The sequence below is a fragment of the Pleurodeles waltl genome, chromosome 4_1 (assembly GCF_031143425.1).
Source record: "Pleurodeles waltl isolate 20211129_DDA chromosome 4_1, aPleWal1.hap1.20221129, whole genome shotgun sequence".
Lineage (NCBI taxonomy): Eukaryota > Metazoa > Chordata > Amphibia > Caudata > Salamandridae > Pleurodeles > Pleurodeles waltl.
In genome coordinates, this window is record NC_090442.1 from 775,825,283 (window position 1) to 775,846,658 (window position 21,376).

Sequence of the window (21,376 nt, forward strand, 5' to 3'; positions counted from 1 at the left end):
CGGTTTTCAGTGTCTGCTATGCAAACACTGAAAATCTTGGTGGGGCCCTGTTAGGGGGCCCCTGCAGTGCCCATGCCATTGGCATGGGCACTGCAGGGGCCCCCAGGGGCCCCATGACACCCGTTACTGCCAACCAGGTTCTGGCGGTCAAAGCCGCCAGAACCAGGCTGGCGGTCAAAGCCGCCAGAACCAGGCTGGCGGTAAGGGGGTCGGAATCCCCATGGCGGCGCTGCCTGCAGCGCCGCCATGGAGGATTCCTCAGGCCAGGGGAAAACCGGTGGGAAACCACCGGTTTCCCTTTTCTGACCGCGGCTTTACCGCCGCGGTCAGAATTGGCCTGGATGCACCGCCAGCCTGTAGGCGGTGCATCCGCGGTCCCCGGCCCTGGCGGTCGTAATGACCCCCTTAGTCTCTGTTCAAACACTTAAGTAAAGGGGTGGGGTGTGGCTGGGGTATGTAACGTATGATTTAATGTTCTAACTCAAGCTATGGTTTATGCTGGGATTTACTGACTGCACATTTTAGGCCACGAAGCAGAACGCCATCGGCCACCATTGCTGGCAGTCTCACGAGTGCTCTGTCAGGGCACTCACTCAAGGGGAGTGGGTGGGAGTTAGGGGGAGGTGACAGCAGTGTGGGCAGCAATGTAAGGGGGAGGGCAACTGCTCCCGAGTAAGCCCAGGACAGACTAGGCTCCAGTAGAGGAACTGGGGGAATAGAGGGTCACTCTATGTTTGAAAAATCAGGTACAGAAGTTGGCAAGTGTAAGTGTTTTGGCGTCCCATGCGGGACAAATAGCCTACGGATTATGCAGGCGACCTGGAATTTTTATGTCCAGTTCGGGCTAGTCCAGCTAGGAGATAGTAAGTGTAAGAGTAAAAGTAGGGCAGGAAGTAATTAGTCTAGTCTCCATGAATCCTGTATTCTCCAGGGTAGTTACTTGCAACGCAAATGGTATTAACAATTGGCCCAATATTAGATCCATCGTGGCGTGCCTTAAATCAACCAAAGAGATTCATCTTAAACCTCAGGCCAAACAACCTAAAACTCCCAACTTTATCTCTCAGGCATTCTATGCTTTGGCCAATGTAGTGGTTAGGGGTGTAGCCATCCTGATCACCTGTGACTTTCCAGGGGAGATAGTACAGGTGACAAGAGACCCTAAAGCACGGTGGCTTCTAGTCAGTCTTGTGGCCTATATTCAGCCTATCTCGTTAGTTTTTATGGCCCCATCAAGGATGACATTTCTTCCCTGAAAGAAATGTATAGCATCTTACTCCCATTAAAGTGGCTTACTGATCATCATGGGGGACTTTAATAATGTCCAGGACACAAGCTTGGACTGATCCCATAGGAAAAAACAGCAAAATAAACCATGGGCTGTACACTTCCTAGCACAATTGATCAATGACTTTGTGCTAGTTGACCCCTGGCGGATCAAGTATTCTAAAGGGTGAAAGTATACTGGCTTCTCCAAATGGTTCAGTTCAGCCTCAAAATTTGACATCTTTTTGGTATCACATAAATGGGATAGAAACAGATCAGGCATCCTTGTGAATACATTTCCTTACTACTTGGTCCTATTTCCACGATGTGGTTCTCCATGATCCTTTGCCTGAACGTCCTCGATGGCTACTCGATAACTCACTCCTAACGGAGGAGAGCTGGGTCATGATTAGACGCTCTGATATTGAGGACTTTATTCGAAGAAACAGGCACAGCCTCAACCTTTGCAATGTGGGGAGCCAGCAAAGCCTTTATAAGGGATGAAGCGATTTCCTTTAAGACCCAAGTTAATAAGCTAAGACGCAAAGAGGCCGCATCTCTTCAATACGAACCTGATCAGGTGGTTAGTAACCATCTCATATGCTGTTCTCCAGAATCCAAAGCCAAGGTCCTGCAAGCTAGCCAAAACTTAAAAGATTATCATATGTCTAGGGAAATAGTTATTCAGACCACTTGCTTCCTGAAATATTATGAAGAAAGTGAACATGCAGACGGTTTCTGGCCTTTCTGTCAAGACAAAAAGGAATAGTGACATCATTAAAACAGTTGTTGATGGGGCCATGAATGTAAGGGTCACGCAACCCGACCAAAATTAAAAGTGTTCCTGGGACACTACATTGGTGTCTATGTCTCTGCGTGCAGTACTCCACTGGAGATGATTGAAATTTTTTTACACCCAATTGGGCTACTCGTTTTGAGTAGGGATTACCATGCCTCAGCCACCCAAATAACATTAGAATAAGTAAAACCAGCTATTAAATCCTTACTTAATGCAAAAGCATGCAGGAGTGATTGCCTGCCTGGAAAAATGTTTAAAGCATTTGAGGGGCTGATGACAAGCTATTAGTTACTCTATTTAATGAAGTATTGGAAGGATGTGAGGTAGCCAACTCCTTTATGGAGGCATTTATTGTCAGTTTTCTCAAAAAGGACAAGCCACCTGAGCAACCTGACTCTTATCATCCGATCAGTTAACTAAACACCTAATACAAACTTTTTTTACTAAGATCATAGCATCCAGGCTAGCTCTTGCAGCCCAAACTGTAGTCCATCGTGATCAGAGCGGGTTTTTACCCACAAGATCAATTTCATCCAATACCAACTTTTTGGTGCAAGCAATTGATTTCTATTCAAACAACAACATTAAGGCTGCTATCATCATGCTCAACACCAATAAGGCTTTTGACGTAGTACAGTGGGAGGTACTATTCACCATTTGGTATCTGCTTTAAGGCAAGATCCGTGGATTAGAGGCCCCCTATGCAGTATCACCAAAGATCAAACTCTTTGCGGACGATATCATCCTCTACTTAGCTGCTGAGGAGCAAAACATCCTAAATGCATTTGCCAAAATCAAGATATTTCAGAATATTGTGGGTTACAAAATTAATCATACTAAATTGGAAGTTCTTTTATTCAATAGTACCCCCTCAATAATACCTGTAGCAATGAGGCAGCTCTACTCTACTGCCCGTCCTATAAGATACTTAGGAGTCTATGCCTCGCATATGTTTGCTGAACTTTTTAAATTAAACTACACTGCCACTCTTAACAAAGTTCGTGCCCTACTAGTCAATTGGCAATCTCTGCCCCTATCCATCATGGGACGTGTAGTCCAGATCAAAATGGCCATTCTTCTGTTATTTATTTTCGTATTTTCAAATATTATAACTAAAGGTCCACAATCGTTTTTTAATGAGAGTGAATAAACAATTCGTTACTTTTTGTGACAGGGCAGGCGGACCCATACCAACTTGAAGACAATTGAGTTGAACATAGAGGATGGCAGGTTTGCTTTACCACATATTAGAAGTATTGACAAGCCGCCTTGCTCAATTAGCTCATTCAGGCAGCGACAGGAAATAGTAATTTGCATTGTTTTTATCTCCAGTGAATGCTGCAAGAAGCTGAAAGAGGTTTCCTGTAATCCTCAAAATCCCTGAATTGCACCATATATAAGCTCCCACATATTCTTGAGTACAGATTTATGAAGCTTAAAGAACAAATTAAATGTACCCTGCCTCATCCCCAGATTCATATAGGCAAAAGTACACAGTTAGCGATATGTGTAGAAACCGGTATTATCAAAGATTTGGAAATGGTGGGGTTCTCGAAATTCAATGATTTTATGCTGGCGGGGGAAGTGAAATCCTGAAACAGCTGACAGCTGCCAATCCCGCAATCGCTCCTGAGCTAGCCTTCTCCTATTTTCAAATCAGCCTCTACATACCCGGCAGTAAGATGGGCATGAACTCATTTGCAGTAAGTGTCAGCAAAGCTTATTTTGTGAGCTGTCTTTTTGGCATAGGCAGCTAGCACCACTTGCTTTATCAACAATTCCGGGATGAGGCTGTTCCAGCATCGTTGACCAAGATTACAACCTCTTCAGGTTGCAAGATAGATTTGAATTCCAAGGTCTGTTATAATTGAATGGCCCACAAAGCCATTCACCATGTCAATTTTAAAAGAATGACTTTGACTCAAAATGGCTGCTATGCAATACCCTCTGCCAGGCGCAAAAAATGTACCCTTCAATTCCTGCAGCCTTCTTCATATGTGGGCAGGCCAAAGGCCACTGGCTTCATATATGCTTTACCTGTCCAGTTCTTACTTATTTGTGGAATAAAATATTTTTATCAATTAATAAGCAGTTACTGGTTTGCATAACCCGGACCTCCCAAAGGTATTATTTGGTATGACATCGAGTGTCTGTAAGACAACATAAATTTCTCTATATTGCCTCATTGGTCGCCCAGTCCTTAATATTACAAAAGTGGAAGTCACTTAAAGTGCCTACCTCTGAATCATGTGTAAGCAAAATAAAACAGGTGAAGCAGTAGGAAAAACTGTATACACAAAGAATTGGGTCCTTCAGAAAATTCAGGGGTTTCTGGTGGGATGAAATAGATAATCGAAAAGTAGATTCATATTAGATGGTGTCCTACACTAGATTATGCCACAGACCCAAAAATGCTTATGCAATTAAAAAGTTGATAGCTTGAGCCTGTATACCTTTCACAGAGGTTACTAAAATGTGATAAGCTGATAGAATCACCTGGGTGCCCATACCAATGAGGCCAAAGACACCAACTCATTTGTTTAATTCCATAGTGCAAAGTATAAGACAGTACAGTCTAAAAAGAAGCAAAAACCAACAAAGCAGTGTGGAACAATGTCACATTCCTTTTTAAGTAGACTATGCTAAGTGCTTGAAATATTAAAAAAACAACAAAGCCACCAAGAACTATAAATAGAAAGTCTCTAATTCAAATAAAAAAGACACCAACTCATTTTTTTAATTCCATGGTGCAAAGTATAAGACAGTACAGTCTAAAAAGAAGCAAAAACCAACAAAGCAGTATGGAACAATGTCACAGTTCCTTTTAAAGTAGACTATCGTAAGTCCTTGAAATATTAAAAAACAACAAGGCCACCAAGAACTATGAATAGAAAAGTCTCTAATTCAAATAAAATTTGAAATATCCAAACAGACTTTACAAATGCATGGAATGCAAGCAAGCAAGGTGCTGTTATTTCCAGACAGTCAGGGCTAACAATAACAGGTAACATTAAACCAACACCTAAAACTTATTTCACCAAAAACAACATTATAAATAATAAAAATATAACTTTATTTTCATCACTCTGAAAATAAAAATTAAATTAATAAAATTGAAAATCAAAAAGATAACAAATAATTTCAAGTATTATTTATGAACAATGCAGCACACAATAACACATAATAGATAAACAGATTCAAATATACACCACACATAATAATTACAACCTCAGTGAATGACAAAATAATGCAAACAGATTAAAACACATTTCAAAATAAAAATCCCACCCAGTCACAGAATAAAAACATATTCATACTTACAATTTAGTAGCAGAAGTCCTCCATCTACAGTAGAATATCTAAAGTAAAAATTATGATCCACCAAAAAATAAAATGAATCCCCAAAAAATGCAAACAAAAATCCATGAAAAATAGTGAAATACATGCAGGCAGACACTGTCAAATTCAAGAACACCCTGTAAGGCAAAATAACATTAAAATAAAAAACATGCTCCAGAAACCCGCAAACAACAAGCAAAATTTAAATAAAAAGTTGGTAAAAAAAACAATTGATTTTTCCAAAGAAAACACAGTCCAAAAATAAAGATTCCACAATTAAAAAAATCATGTAAAAAACAGAAAACACAGAAACCCATCATAGAAAAAAACAAATCCCACACAGTAACATTATACATAAGTGATAACTCTTAGACTGCATTTTAAAATATAATGAGTACATCTAAACTACCTATACATATCAAGCATTGCAGAATCAGGCCTACCGCATGCACCATAGTGGACCTAAACTCACAAACTCGAACTGTAAAACTATACTAACCTACAACATATAAGGTCACTAACAATTAAACCCTACTCATACACCTAAGTACCCTATAAGCTAGTGAAAGAAATTATTACCTGCACCAGACAACCGCAAAGAGGAACCAGCATGCTGAAGACCCGCAGCTGAAATACAAAGAACAAGGCATGATGCAACATGCTTTAAGTGGTAAAAAAAGGAAGAGAAACTGATATTGAAAACATTTTTTTCTATTGAAGCAAATACAAAAATAATTAAAACCACTGTATAATATAATTCCAAACTGCACAGAATATGAATTTAATGTCAAAAATATTTTTAAAGTATTGTGCATAATAATGTAACTGTATATTAAAAATATGGATCAATAAATGCAACTTAAATAATTCAGAGTATAAATATATAAGAAAAATATTAACAATATAATATGTTAAAAATGTATCATCAAAAAGGTTTTTAAAATGTTGCTTATACAGTGTTAGGAAAATTGTATGACTGTACATAACAAATACCTTTATATTATACAATTAAAAAAATTTGTTAATTAAAAAAATAAGTTATAAATAAAGAATATTAAAAGATCCTGTGTCCTACAATGTTAAAACATGTTTTAATTTCTGTATGACCATAGGAAAGAGCACTAACAATTCCATCTCAAAACTGACACAGATCGCTACTTTTGTGGCATAATACTGACTACTGCTACTCCACTCTAAACAAAAGTGCTGGACCCTAGGAGTCAGATTTACTTTACCCATGTCTAACTTAGCCACAGTGGGGAAAGTGATGGACTCTTAGGGGTTCGATTCACTATTTGCATTTTAAACTTAGCTTCATTGGGGAAAGAGTTCAACTCTAGAGGGATTACTTTTACTATTCTTACTCCAAACTTAACCACATTGGGAAAGAAATTGAACTTTGTGGAGTGCCAGATTGCTACTCCCTCTCCAATTGTAACCACACTGGGTATAGTGTTGGGCTCTGGGGTGTTAGATTCACTATTACCACTTCAAAATTAGCAATACTGGGAAAATGTTGGACTCTGCAGGGGTCAGATTTATTATTCTCACTCTGCAGTCTGGGAGGTTGTAGAGGAATTAAATTTGCCACTCCAGCTCCAAACTTAGGGCCAGGTTTGGTGAACAGGAGACTCCATTGCAAATGCCACAGATTACTCTGTTCTACAAAGTCTCGGTCTGTCTCCCTCATTTAGAGATGGGTGGATCATAAGCTTTGCATGAGCAGAGCCCCTGTTAGCTCCTCAACAGAAAGCTTCCTCCAGTGGCCTGACAGAGTAAGGACAGCGTAGGAATCATCAAATAAAGGGCATTACACCACCCACCCCACTTAATGGTTTTTTTTTTTCGGCCATCACCACCAAGTAAAACCTGGTGATGAGGGACAGAAAAAAAAGAGAAACCTCTGAGGGTGTTGGGGATCATTAGGTTTTTGATTTTCAGAAACATGCTCCAGCTTTATGAGTTTGTTTCTCAAAAACAAAAAAAAGTTTATACATTTGGTGAATTGCTCTCAAAACAAATGGCGTAAGGCCACCAAACTGTTTGTAGCTTGACAGAAACCATCCTGATTGTGGTTCCTTTCAGCGTACAAAGATGACTGCTGGGCCAGCGTTCATCTCTAAATTTGGCAGATGGCAGTCCACCAGGATGGTGGAATTCATGCCGTCCTTCACCCCAAAAGATTGAGTATAATCTGCCAAAGTCTAAATCAGGCACTGAGCCAAATTGTGGAAACAGGTGACCTTTGTGAGGTGTCAGATTTACTCTTCCCACACACAACATAACCACATTGGGAATGTGTGGTAGTCTGTGGGGTTAGATTTACTATTCCCACACAGGGTTGGACTCAGGGTGTTACATTCACTATTCCCAATGCAGTCTTAGCTACATGATGAAAAGTGTTGGGCATTGTGGGGTATCAGATTTACGATTCCCACACAAAACTTATCCATAGTGTGGAAAATGCAGCACTCTGACAGGGTTAGATTTATTATTCCAAGACCAAATGGAGCCACACTGGGATAATGTTGGTCTTTTGGAGCATGGGGTCAAATTTACCATTCTAACTTTATACTCAGCCAAGTTGGGAAAAGTATTGGGCGGGGGCATGGTTGGTATTAAAAGTCTGATTCATGATGCTCACTTCAAACACAGCCACAATGGGATGCGTTTTGGATTCTGGAGAGATTACATTTACTATTTCCACACCAATTTGGCCACATTTAACAAGGAGGTGAACTCCTGGTGATGGTAGGATTAGATTCACAATTCTTACAACAAACTGGAGAAGGTCTTGGGCTTGTGGGGGGAAGATTTGAATTTACTATTCTCACGCCAAACTTAGCTACAAGAAGAAATGTGTTGGAGTTTAAGAAATAGTCTGCAAAGCTATCCTCATTAGAGAAAGTGTTGTTCTTTGCCTGGCTTAATTTACTATTACAACTCACATTTAAACACATTGGTAAAAATGCTAGACTCTGGGAGGGGGGTGGCTCAAATTGCAATCGCTACTGCAAACTTTACAATACTAAGAAACTGCACATTGTAAACTTATTACTCAAAACCCAAATCCTGATTAGAATACTAAAAGCAATATAAATAAAACAAACCTTTCTATATTAATTGTTTTATAAAGTGCACTGTTACCTGTATACAAGTTGTGGAATGACCATACAGGAGAGATGAAGTAGCAAAGACATACCTCAGCTATTGAGCGTATAGCAAGTTTTTTATGGTCTTTCCAAAAGCTAACATATTCGGTGTTGTACACAAAAATAGAGGAAGAGTATTCCATGAGAAGCTTTGGCCCCCATGACGTTCATGTCTAAGGACCTGAATACGAATTTGGCCTACTAGGAGGTTTCTGCCTGTCAGCCCAGTGGAACCACTGTAGCGGCATTAGCCTCGGCTCCTCAGGGCACGAAGGTCAATGACATTGCACAGAGGGTGTCCCTAGCAATGCACATTCCAAGGGTGCTGGGCAGGGGGCCCCCAGCACTGGTTTTCTGCCACCCTTTTCATGGCGGGGACAACGCCATGAAAAGGCTACTGGAAATGGAAGTCATGACCAGGACGGCAGTGCTGAACTCAGCATCATCATGGCTGACCACGACTTCAACTGCTGCCAACCCGTTGAGATCCATGATCCTGGTGGTGGTCCCCTGGTGGTCCGATTGCCAGGGTCGTAATCTGGCAGTCGGACTGCCAGGACAGCGGCAGTCTGACTGCCACTGCGGGGTTGGCTGTATGAAGACTGCCAAACTCATAATCAGGTCCTAAGCTATCAGATTATAACTAAGTTCATATCCAATGAGTGCAATGTGCGGACTGGTATGTATTGTTTAAATTTATGCTGAAGATAAGGGGGCTTGTTCTATAGAAAGCCTTGTGTACTCAGTAGAGTGATCTAAACAATATACTTTTGGGCGTAAGTAGCCAATATAGTGCTTCCAAAGCAGTGGAAGCAGATGAATACTGAGGACATTGTATCACCAACCTTACTGCCGCATTTTGAATTTGCTGCAACCTATTCCGAAAGCCAATATCGGAGAGCCCAAATATAAAGAATTACAAAAGTCCAGTTGACTCAAAATTGCCAACTGCACCACCAAGGGCCGAGCAGAAAAAGAAAGCAGTGTCAAGATTTTCCGCAGGACACACTGTATAAAACATTAATTCGTTTCTTTAACAATAGTTAAAAAATACATGCTGATTTTCTTTTCTAATTTTTACACATATTATTCATAATATTTAAATATAAATATTTAATTGATACTAATTAAATAAAAGTGAAATTAGCTCGAACATACTTGCTACTATATAGTTTTTATTACAGTTATTATTAACAACACAACCCCAAAGTACCCTCAAAAACTTTAAAATACGTTTTGTAATTAGAAAAATTTATCAATATAATTAACAAGTAAATATACTTTGAAATTTAAATTAAAAAATACAATTTATTAAACAAAGTAGAAATTAAACAATTAAACTTTAATATAATCAAACATGTAGAATACAATATCTTCAAAAAAAGCCCAATAAAAAAATGTAAGAACAAAAATGACATTTTATACAACAAAATATAATTTATATTAAATTACAATTTCAATTAAAACAAAAATGTGTAAAAAATATCCCTGAAAATGGGGTGCTTTTTAGGAACGTTTAAGATGTGAATTACAAATAGTGTGCATCAGTGACCTCAGAAGTAATCAAAAACCACCAAAAAGGTTCAACTTAAACCTCTTTTTATTTGAATACATCGATTCAAAAGCACCCAGAGGAGTACAAATTACAAGAAACATATCTTTAAAACTACACTCTCAACATAATGTAACAGATTCCTATCATTAAATCATTAACACCTTATAGCATATACTACACAATTTAACACAACTATGTAGCTGTGTTAAGACGTTAGACCTCCAGCTCTCACAGTATATCAGAATGTGATCGCATTGTGCTGTGAGTTGGAAACACTGTTTGATGGATTTAGATGTCACCTTTAAACTTTGAGAGATGATAGACACATATTACAATGGGTTTTGTTTAATTCTGTGATTAATTTGTTGGGGTTAAAACAACATGCCCTCATTACCCGACACCGATAATGGAACACCTTAACTTTCAACTCCATACAGACGGAAAAAGCACCAAAAGAGGCACCCGTGCCTACAAACTCTGAGCGCTACATATTCCTAGAGGAACTCAACTTTCACCTTGACGAACCCACTGATGCCAACTCTACCGACCTCCTGGAAGCTTGAAAAACATCAGCCTCAAGGAGCTCATCACCGACCCTACCCACATCGCAGGACACACGCTGTACCCCATTTTCACCTCCAGCGGCAGAGTCAGGTGCATCCACACCACACCACACCACTCTCCTGGTACAACCACCACAACATACACTTCACTATCTCAGGACCCACCTTTCCCAGTACCGTGCTCCCCAGATCCATGTGAAAAAACTGAAAACAATATATCAAAAGATCAGTTGAACAACACTCTCCGCTCCCACCTTCCAGACTCTACACACAACCCTGAACAAGCAGCAAAGAGGTTCTCTCAGTGGATCACATATTAAGCCGACGCCATCGTCCGTATTAAGAAAACAAAGGCCAAAGACCAAAGCAAAAGAGCAAGCTGGTTCACTGAGGAACTGCACTCTACCAAATGCAACTGCTGCCAACTTGAAGGGAAGTGGCGCATCAGCAAAAAAACAGAAGACTGCACCGCCTTCAGGACCACTCTCCCCAAGTACCACTGCCTCCTGAAAGAAAGCAAGAAGAGCACACTAGCAGATCGCATCAAAGACAGCACAGACCAGAGCAAAGAACACTTATCCATTGCAAAGGAATTCACCAATCCTACAGCCACAGAGAACAGCATCACTCCCTCCCAGGAACCGTATGACAACCTCGCAGACTTCTTCCACGACAAGATCTAGACCATCTACGAAAACTTTGAACACCAACCCTCCACTGCAGACAGCATCAACCAGCTCACACGCACAAACACAAACCCCGAAGACGTTCTCACCAACTGGGAACTCAAGACACTATCTCCATCATGAACTCAGTGCACTCAGGAGCACCCACGGACCCTTGCCCCCACTACATCTTCAACCTCAGAAGCCAGACAATTGGTGACGAGCTCAGGAAGGAAATGAATACCTCCAATCATCCTGGCCTCCTTCCTGGAGATTTGGAAACACACTGAAGTGAAGCCCTGCCGAGTTGAAGAACTACAAGCTCATCTCTCTGCTCCCCTGTCCAGCAAAAGTCCTTAGAAAGCATTCAACCAGCAACTCGCCCAACACCTAGAAGGCCACAACCTCCTAGACCCGTCCCAATCCAGATTTTGAGTTATCCACAGCACTGAGACAGCCCTGATTGCAGCCACAAATGACATCAGAGCCCTCCTGGACAGTGAGGAAACAGCAGCCCTCATTCTCCTGGACCTGCCTGCCATGTTTGACACCGTCTTCCACCACATCTTGATCAACAGACCACCACATTGGGATTTAAGGAAACACCCTCAAATGGATCCCCTTGCGCCTTACTGGCAGAACCCGAAGGATCCATTTCCCACTGTTCAACTTAGAGCCCACGGAGATCATCTGTGGAGCCCCCCAGTGAACATCCCTCCGCCTGACCCTCTTTAACACCTACATGACCTCCCTGGCCGTATAAAGTATGTAACCGATATGCAAGTACTTTTACATGATTCCTTTTGTAAATCAGCACAAAATCTGTACATGTGTGCTGCCCAATTATAATCCATTTCAATACGACTCTGAGACTGTTGAGGACTTTGGGGTAGTCACACTTTTCAATGTTTACTATGCCTCAAGCCTCTTAGATAGATATATTTAATGTACATGAAATTCACAAATTATCAGTTTTCAGCACACCATGTTTTCTGAAAGCCATAGTTCTCACCTAGTACCTTTTAAAATGATTTGATCACTTTGAGGTAATCAGTGAAAGCTGTGCATTTTCTAACTCAAAATATGATTTCTTATAGGTTGTTTTTGACAAAATTATTCAGAACTTTTTCATATAGGATAATCGAAAGACAGTGTCACAAAGCCCACCATCTTTGTCTTACAGGGGACAGTGTGAACAAAGAAGTTCTTAAGGTACAAAATGTGAATCTGTTTCCTGTTGACCTATGTAATAGCAGCACCTGTTATGAAAGGAGGCTGTTTGAGAAGAGTATATACACCCAGTTTTCAGGGGCTGTTGGAACAGACACTTGCAAGGTAAGAAAACAATGTAATGTCCATAAGTTATCATGACAATTTGAGAACAATACAATAGGCTTTTTAAATTCACATGAGAGTTTAGGACTAATACATTGTTTTTCATAAATCCACATGTGAATTTCTGGCCAATCTAATGGTCTTTCTTAAATTCACTTAACAATTTAAGACTTGTCCAACTGCATTTTTAAATAGAAATGAGAATTTAGGCCCAATACAATGGAATGGTCTTTCTAAATTCACATGAGCATTTTGGACTAATATTATGGTTTTGTTAAATTCACATACAAAGATAGGACTGTCCTATATTTTTATGTGCAGAGTCTCCACCACGAGAGCAGAGACTTGGCAGTCGTAAAGATATTACTCGTAAAATACCTTTGTGAATAGGAAAAATCGTAAACTGATATAAAAGTGTAAGTTTACGTTTGCGAACTGGTCCTGTGCTGTTTGGCTGTTTCTGGACAGCAACATTAGATAGCTAATAAATCCAGAGGAAAGAATATTTTTTTAGTATTACTTTCTGCCTTTCAGCAGGGGGGGATTTTTTTGTGCTGCTTGGTTTGCCCAGTTATTTTATTTCCAAGATACTAGCCAAGATACTTTGAGTCTTCTATAACCCTTTAGACCCCTCATACAATAGCGGTTTCACTATAATCCACTCTTGCTGTCTTCCATTACAGTTTGGAAGAGAAGGTATTTATCTATAGTATATATGTCTGTTTTTATATGGTAGAATCATTTTCGCCACACTGTTTGTCGTATTCTCTAAATATCCCAATATAGACAATACACAGACTTTAAGAATTATAGTCATAGTTATAACTATCATTTACAATTTTCACCACCTTCAAATTATTATATGTGGCGCACTTTGTCAACAACTCTTTTCAGTTTTATAACCAGAGAACACTATCTATAATCGCCAGAAATAGCTCATAATAATAGCCTACAGCATATAGGGGCTCATTCCACCAGAAGACCATACTGCGGTCAAAAGACCGCGGCGGTCATTCTGAGTTTCCCGCTGGGCTGGCGGGCGACTGCCACGAGGATGCCAGAGCCGGCAGAGTGGAAGGGGTGCGACGGGTGCAGTTGTACCCGTCGCGATTTTCAGTGTCTGCCACGCAGACACTGAAAATCTATGTGGGGCCCTGTTAGGGGGCCCCTGCAGTGCCCATGCCAGTGGCATGGGCACTGCAGGGGCCCCCAGGGGCCCCACAACACCCGTTCCCGCCAGCCAGGTTCTGGCGGTGAAAACCGCCAGAACCAGGCTGGCGGGAAGGGGGTCGGAATCCCCATGGCGGCGCTGCTTGCAGCGCCGCCGTGGAGGATTCCCTGGGGCAGCGGGAAGCCGGCGGGAAACCGCCGGCATCCCTTTTCTGACCGCGGCTTTACCGCCGTGGTCATAATGCCCCCGGAAGCACCGCCAGCCTGTTGGCGGTGCTTCCCCCGTCACCTACCCTGGCGGTCATAGACCGCCAGGGTAGGAATGACCCCCATAGTGTGGTAGTGTACAGTGGAGTGGCATACAGTGAAGTGGTGTAGACTGGAGTGGTGTATTTTGGGGTGGTGCAGAGTGTAGTAGCATACAGTGAGTCGAGTACAGTGGAGTGTGGTGGAGTTGAATACCATACAGTAGAGTGGCAACAATTGAAGTTGCATACTGTGAAATACCAAATAATGTAGTGGCATACAGTGAGTGGAATAACAAAGACTCGAGTACAGTGGAGTGGTGTAGAGTAGAATACCATAGAGTGGAATAACGCAGAGTGCAATAGTGTAAAGCGGCATGGCGTACAGTGAGATGGTGTAGGCTGGAGTGGCGCCCAGTGGAGTTGGGTAGAGTTTAACAGTATACAGTGGAGGTGGGTAGAGGGGAACAGTATACAGTGGAGTTGGCATACAAGGGAGTGGTGTCCAATGCAATAGTGTAGAATGGAGCAGTGTAGAGTGGAGTGATACACCCTGGAGTGGTACAGAGTGAAGTAGCATACAGTGTAGTGGCATACAGTGAAATAGCTTACCGTGGAGTGTTGTACAGCATAGAGTGCAGAGGCAAACAGTGGAATGGCGTAGAGTGGAATAGCATATACATGAGTAGCATATAGTAGAGTGGCATACAGTTGACTAGCGTTCATTGAAGTGGCATAGGAAGCGCTGCATACAGTATTAAAGCGTAGAGTGGGCTGGCGTACAGTGGACTGGTGTACAGCACAATAGCGTAGTGAGTGGAGAGTGGAGAATCGCAGAGTGGCATGTGTAGTGGAGTAGCATACACTGGAGTGATGTACAGTGGAATGGTGTAGACTGAGGTGGTGTACAGTGGAGTGAGGTAGAGTGTAATAACATACAGTGGAGAGATGTACATTTGATTGGGTCCAATGGAATAGTGCAGAATGAAGTGGAGTAGAGTGCCATACACTAGAATGGCATAGAGTGGAGTAGCATACAGTGGAGTGGCATACAGCAGAATAGCATACAGCAGAATAGCGTACAGTGCAGTGTTTTAAAGTGGAGTGGCATACAGTGGCGTAGCGTAGAGTGGAGTGGCATACAATGCAATGAAGTAGAGTGGAATAGCATAAAGTGGAGTAGTATCCAGTGGAGTGGGTTACAGTGAGTGACGTAGATTGGAGTGGCATTAAGTGGAGGTGCGATACACTGAATGAGCGTAGAGTATAGTGGCACACTGTGGAGTTGCGTACAGTGTAATAGCATAGACTGGAGTTGAGTGAAGTGGAATCTCGTACAGTGGAGAGGCATAGAATGGAGTGGTGTAGAGTGGAATAGTCTATAGTGAAGAAGAGTACAGTGGTGTGGCATCCGGATGTATGTGAAATTTAGCAGCAATGTTGATTGTGGTGTGCAGACTGAGGCAAAACAGCAAATTGCTCTGCCTTGCATTTCCTAGATTTACCAGTCAACACAGGGCCAGGCAACTGGCCTTGTTTTGCTTTGTAAATCTGACTTAAGTAATGCATTACCCATGAAACACCATGCATGACGCAAGGGTGCAACAATCCAATAATACAGCTAGGCCTTACTTATAATTTGGGCCATGGAATAAAGTGAGAACTTTGCAGCGTAATGTGGTACATGGCAATAACAAGGCAGTATATATTTGGGTAATGGGTGTCTTTAGGGAATGAAAAGGCAGCCATACTGTTATTACTACACTTTGTTGTGCTCAGTGTTCGATCCTTAGATAAGTAAGTAGAAGGTCCCTACCTATTGCCACTTCTTTAAAGTGGTACCAGGTAGGGACATTTATTTATATATTTTTAAATATGTTTCCGGCCATGTTCTCTGGTAGTTTTATGAACTGTTGTCAAAGTCCACAAAAGTACCTCAGTGACAGTGATTACTAAGTTGAAATGCCTTCAAACTTAAAAAATACTTGCCATAATTAACTGCAGTACCCAAAAAGCATCCTCTGTTCACCATAATATATAATCCTGCCAAATTTCACGTTAATCCATGCAGCCATTTTTGCTCTATGTCAAAAACAATGGTCTGTGTAAAATGAATTGGCGAAAAAACACGTTTTGGGACCCTCCTTTTATCTTTCCACCCACTTTAATGATCCATCACAAAAATGTATATCTTCTCAAAATGGAGAAAATGCTACAGGTCTGGAAAGTTTTGTGGTGATTCGCCAAATGGGTGAAAAGTTATTAGGGAGCTAAAATCTGAGGAATTCCTATCCCTGGGAAAATTTACTTGAGCTATAGTGGCAATCAGATGTAATATGATTTCTTCTTTTATTTGTTGTATTTGTTACATATTTGTTTATTGTTTTACATAATCATGTGACCATACATGTATTTTTATTTGTTCATGTAGTAATTCTTAAACGTTACATATGCAGTTTAGATTTTTTGGGGGCTTCATTGCTACTTTTAGTAGAATTGTGCTATATATCAAGCCCACAGTGAAGGAAAAACTATCATTACTGTTGATATAGAAAATTAGATTATTATATTTTTTCCTAGTGGTCAATTATCATGTCCTCCAAATAGTAATCATTTTAGCTCACTGCTAGGTCACTTTTTTCAATTTTTTGCACTAGGGCACATAAGAAAGAAGTTTTTTATTTGCTTTGTTCGGCACAGTTTGGTTTTGTTCGGCAGAAAGTATGCAAAGAAAATATATGCAGATTAAAATGTATTTCATTTGTTAGGTATTTGCTTGTAGGTTTATATTAGCATGTGACCATAAATGGGTCTTTTAGTTCTATTTCAGGACCGGAGGCTTTGGATTATGCTTTTCTCTTTCTTCACTGTTTATTACTATCTTTTTACAGCAGCCAATCAAATTTAAACTTTAATAAAGACTACCTTCTCTAGCATTCCTAGAGTGACATCACCATATCTGTACCAATCAGCCTGCATCTGGCATGATATAACATCGAGCCATCAATTTGAGTCCTCTTTCTTTGCTGCTTCCCATCACAGAGTTAAGTACTTCTATTTTTTATTCTCAAGTTTATGGTCTATTATTATTTTATCACCTGGCTATCGTACTAAGACATGAGTGCTTTGCCGCATTTTCAGCTCCCGAAGAGGGTGTCGGCAAACCCATTTTGTATTGGGTGAAGCGAGCCACGCCGGCTTGCAAGTTGAGCTCATTCCCTTGTGCGTGTGGTTTAATCGTGCCTCATTACTACTTCCCCTAAACCCTCACTCGAGCAAGTTAAAAACTATATTACTGGCTGCGTTTGAAGGGTTTTAAGTAACATTTTGGACCTCGCTGATCCGCCGTATTGCAGCCTATTGTGATTGGAGTTTCCACCCCTTTTGTATTCAGCCCCAGGCTCGCTGAACAATACTCTTCAAACTATGGCAGAGCAGCACTGACATGCCCTACAACAATGCCATTGAAGAGGACTTCTTCCTGGAGGAAAACCTGGTGGAGGCTTTAGATGACTTGGTTCCCCAGTCAGTCAACTGGGCCCTTGCAGTGCCCCTCCAGCAATTCACTCACCACATGCAAAGGTACACCCTCCACATGCCTCACATGAGGTCCCCTCTCCACCCTGTTCTGCATAACCCCACGGGCACCCACCCGTACACATGGCAACACTGGCTCCCATTCTGACGACTGGCTTCACACTGCTACTATGGCATGCATTTCCCAGACCTGGCCTCTCGACTATGCCTTACCCACACAAAACCCTCCCACTAGCCATACCAAGTTTCCCTTACCTCCCCAGGATGTAGCCGTGGATGCAACCAAAATTCATCCTTCAGACTCCGATGACTCTGACACGGCTCAGCAAAAGCAACAGAAAAGGGGCCCAGGTGACCTTTCATGCCCTTCCCCCGCCTGCCACAGTATTGTAGACCTGCCAAACCCCTGGAATTCGATCCTGATACCATCACACACCCCTGTTCCTCCAACTAAGCCCTGCTCCATCCTATTGAGGACTATGTCTATGACAGCATTCGGAAGAGCTAGAGCAGGGAGGTGCACAATCACCTATTGTCACAGTGCTCTCACCCCAATTTCCCTGACAAGGTGGGGGAGACCCCAGAACTAGATCCCAACCTGGCGACTTTATTAAAATAATCCTCCAAAGACCTCAAGAAAGGGATCAATTGGTCATGGAGGGCCGGCCAAGACATGGTCCTACACTTGACCAGTCCGCTATGCAAATCCTAGAAATTGCAGTCCCAGGCAAGGATATGGGCTCTCCAGTGGACCCCAGCACCTTAGCGCATTGGACCCAAAGGGCTTTATGCTTATTGGGAAACGTTAACTGTACTCTCTCAGTTGAGCTCCGTAGATCTGTCCTCATTTGGATAGACCTAAAATTGGCCAAACTAGCTACCACAGAGGTGGGCCTAAAAGCCAATGGCCTTTGCTTCGGGGACAAGTTTGTTAAAGATCTAGGAAAATTTGTACATACATTCAGGGCTCTTGACAAAGCCCAATCCTTCCTTCACAGGGTCTTACACAATCAGAACCTTTTTGGCTGGGCAAGCTGATATAGAGGGCGTTTGTCCAGTTGTCAGAATCCACAAGACCCTTCCAGAACCTTTCAAAGCAGAAGCCACTCTTACACAGTGGACTCATGAAACACCTTTTATCCTCCCAGAGCCCTCAGAGGGTGTCCCAGATAAGGAAGGGGCTCCTTCTGTGCCCAAAGAAACTTCAATGCCAGTTCCAGCACCTCAGGTAAGGATGTTTTTTCCTGCGTCAGTTATCTTGAGGGACAGGACAAAACCTTTTCTCTCCAATTAGAAATCCCTCACACATGACCCCTGGGTACTGAAGACCATCTCTGGTTACAAGATTGAATTCTATGGGGCACCCCTCCCTTCACCCCATCCTCCTTAACCTTTACATTTTCCCTTCAAAATCAGTCTTTAACTTGAGACAAAATCATCCCGCTCTTACAGATGGACACCATTTGTCTCTTTTGCCCCGACCCCTCTGGGTTTTGCAGCTATATATTTGTGATATTAAAAAAAGGGGGAGGTTCCCGTTTGGTCATCAACCTGAAGGAAATGAACAGCTGGATCCTCTATTGCTACTCCAAGATTGAGGGGATTCACCTCCCCCGGGATCTTCTACGAGACAAGGACTGGATGGCCCATCTCGATCTGAATGATGGGAACCTGCTGATCCCCTTCTTCCCACCAGACTACAAATATATCCAATTCATATGGAAGGGTCAATGTTACCAGTTCAAAGTCCTTCCTTTCGGCCTGTCCTCCACTCCTTGGTGCTTCACCATGCTGATCTGCCCAGATGTGGAACATCTGCGTGCCAGGTGTGTCAGGCTAATTATATATCTTGACAACATTCCCCTGATGGCCGGAGAGAAAATTCTATTGTTAACTCACCTGAACTCTCAGCAGTCCAATGTATAAATGGACTGGGAGTCCAGATCCAAAGTCCTAGAGGAGATTGCCAAGGTGTTTTGGCATCATTGTCCCCTTCATCGCCTCTCAGCAACTGCAGAATACCACCCATGTTGCAACAAAATAGTGGTATATTGGAACTTGCAACATCTCTGTGACTTTAGCCAGTGGAAGTTACACCCAACCATCTACCAACTGTTTTAGAATCAATGGGGCCTGTGCAATTGTCATAATTTCCAGGGTTCCCAGAGGGCCTCTTTTGCATAAAAACCCACCAACTGATCCGTGCACCAGCACCTGTGATTGTGCACAGCTATATTAATGTTCACTGGCACTGCGTGTCAGTTTATATCAGGATTACATGTTCACTGGCACTGAGAGTCAGGTACGTTAACATTATGGGGGTCATTCTGACTTTGGCGGGCGGCGGAGGCCGCCCGCCAAAGTACCGCCGTCAGAATACCACTGCGCGGTCAAAAGACCGCCGCAGTAATTCTGATTTTCCCGCTGGGCTGGCGGGCGACCGCCAGAAGGCCGCCCGCCAGCCCAGCGGGAAACCCCCTTCCACGAGGATGCCGGCTCCGAATGGAGCCGGCGGAGTGGAAAGGGTGCGACGGGTGCAGTTGCACCCGTCGCGATTTTCAGTGTCTGCATGGCAGACACTGAAAATCTTGGTGGGGCCCTGTTACGGGGGCCCCTGCAGTGCCCATGCCACTAGCATGGGCACTGCAGGGGCCCCCAGGGGCCCCACAACACCCCTTACCGCCATCCTGTTCCTGGCGGCCAAAACCGCCAGGAACAGGATGGCGGTAAGGGGGTCGGAATCCCCATGGCGGCGCAGCAAGCTGCGCCGCCGTGGAGGATTCCCCAGGGCAGCGAGGAACCAGCGGTACACCGCCGGTTTCCCGTTTCTGACCACGGCTGTACCGCCGCGGTCAGAATGCCCAGGGATGCACCGCCAGCCTGTTGGCGGTGCATCCGCGGTCCCCGGCCCTGGCGGATTTTACCGCCAGGGTCGGAATGACCCCCTATGTCTTCTGCTTTTTTCTGCTTTATATTGCTACCATGTGCCTGTTATTGTCATTGGCCTTGCACTTGTACTGCCAGCCCCCCAGCAGTATGCTTGTGCTCGATCACAGTTCCCAACACTGTGTTCAGATTGGGTACTGCAGCTGAGCCTTAATACGGGATTTGCTGACTTCCATTAAAATTGCAGTAAATCCCGGTGGCCACCTTGGGTGTGGTCCTGTTATTTATACTGCGTTATTTATCTAGTGCATGACTGGCGTGTAGAGGCTACTAACGACCTCACTAACAATTCTCCTATTACGAACATTTTATTAACAGGGTCCTAAGTGCGACTAATATTAAAGATAGTATTATAGATCTTTATTCTTTCATTTGTTCAGTGTTTAGACTTCAGTTGGTTGTTGATCATCCTACAAACTCTAGGGTTTACATGAGATTAGTCCACAGATGTGATGGACTCAATCATACAGTACGTGTGGATGACTTATGCGCAACAGATGTAAAATGAGATGCAAAGTGTGTAAAACACAACAGTGCTGATAATATATTTTATGTTTCCGTTACCAGATCTATATTTGGTCCATGTCTTGCATGCAACCTTCAGAGAAAAGTCTGGATTAACTGTGTGAGGCCCACGACTAACACTACAACAGCAGCTAACATGACTCCTTCACGGATGTCCTGATTTCATGTAGTTTATCACAGGTAGAAAGGGTGCTCTAGAGTGCTTGGGGTTACCTCACTTGGGCAGGGCAACATTAAAGGTTCTGGCAACTCATACCATCATTTTATTATTTTTAAGGT

General features: G+C 42.6%; 1 long non-coding RNA gene across 1 annotated transcript in view; it reads right to left on the reverse strand.

The window, feature by feature from the left end:
* LOC138288579 (uncharacterized) overlaps nt 1–21,376 on the reverse strand; it is a 399,712-nt gene that overhangs the window by 198,652 nt on the left and 179,684 nt on the right. The window contains exons 4-5 of the long non-coding RNA XR_011202472.1: nt 5,984–6,031; nt 5,387–5,541 (exon numbers count right to left, since the gene is read on the reverse strand). This is a non-coding gene — a long non-coding RNA (uncharacterized lncRNA). The remainder of the gene's footprint in view (nt 1–5,386; nt 5,542–5,983; nt 6,032–21,376) is intronic.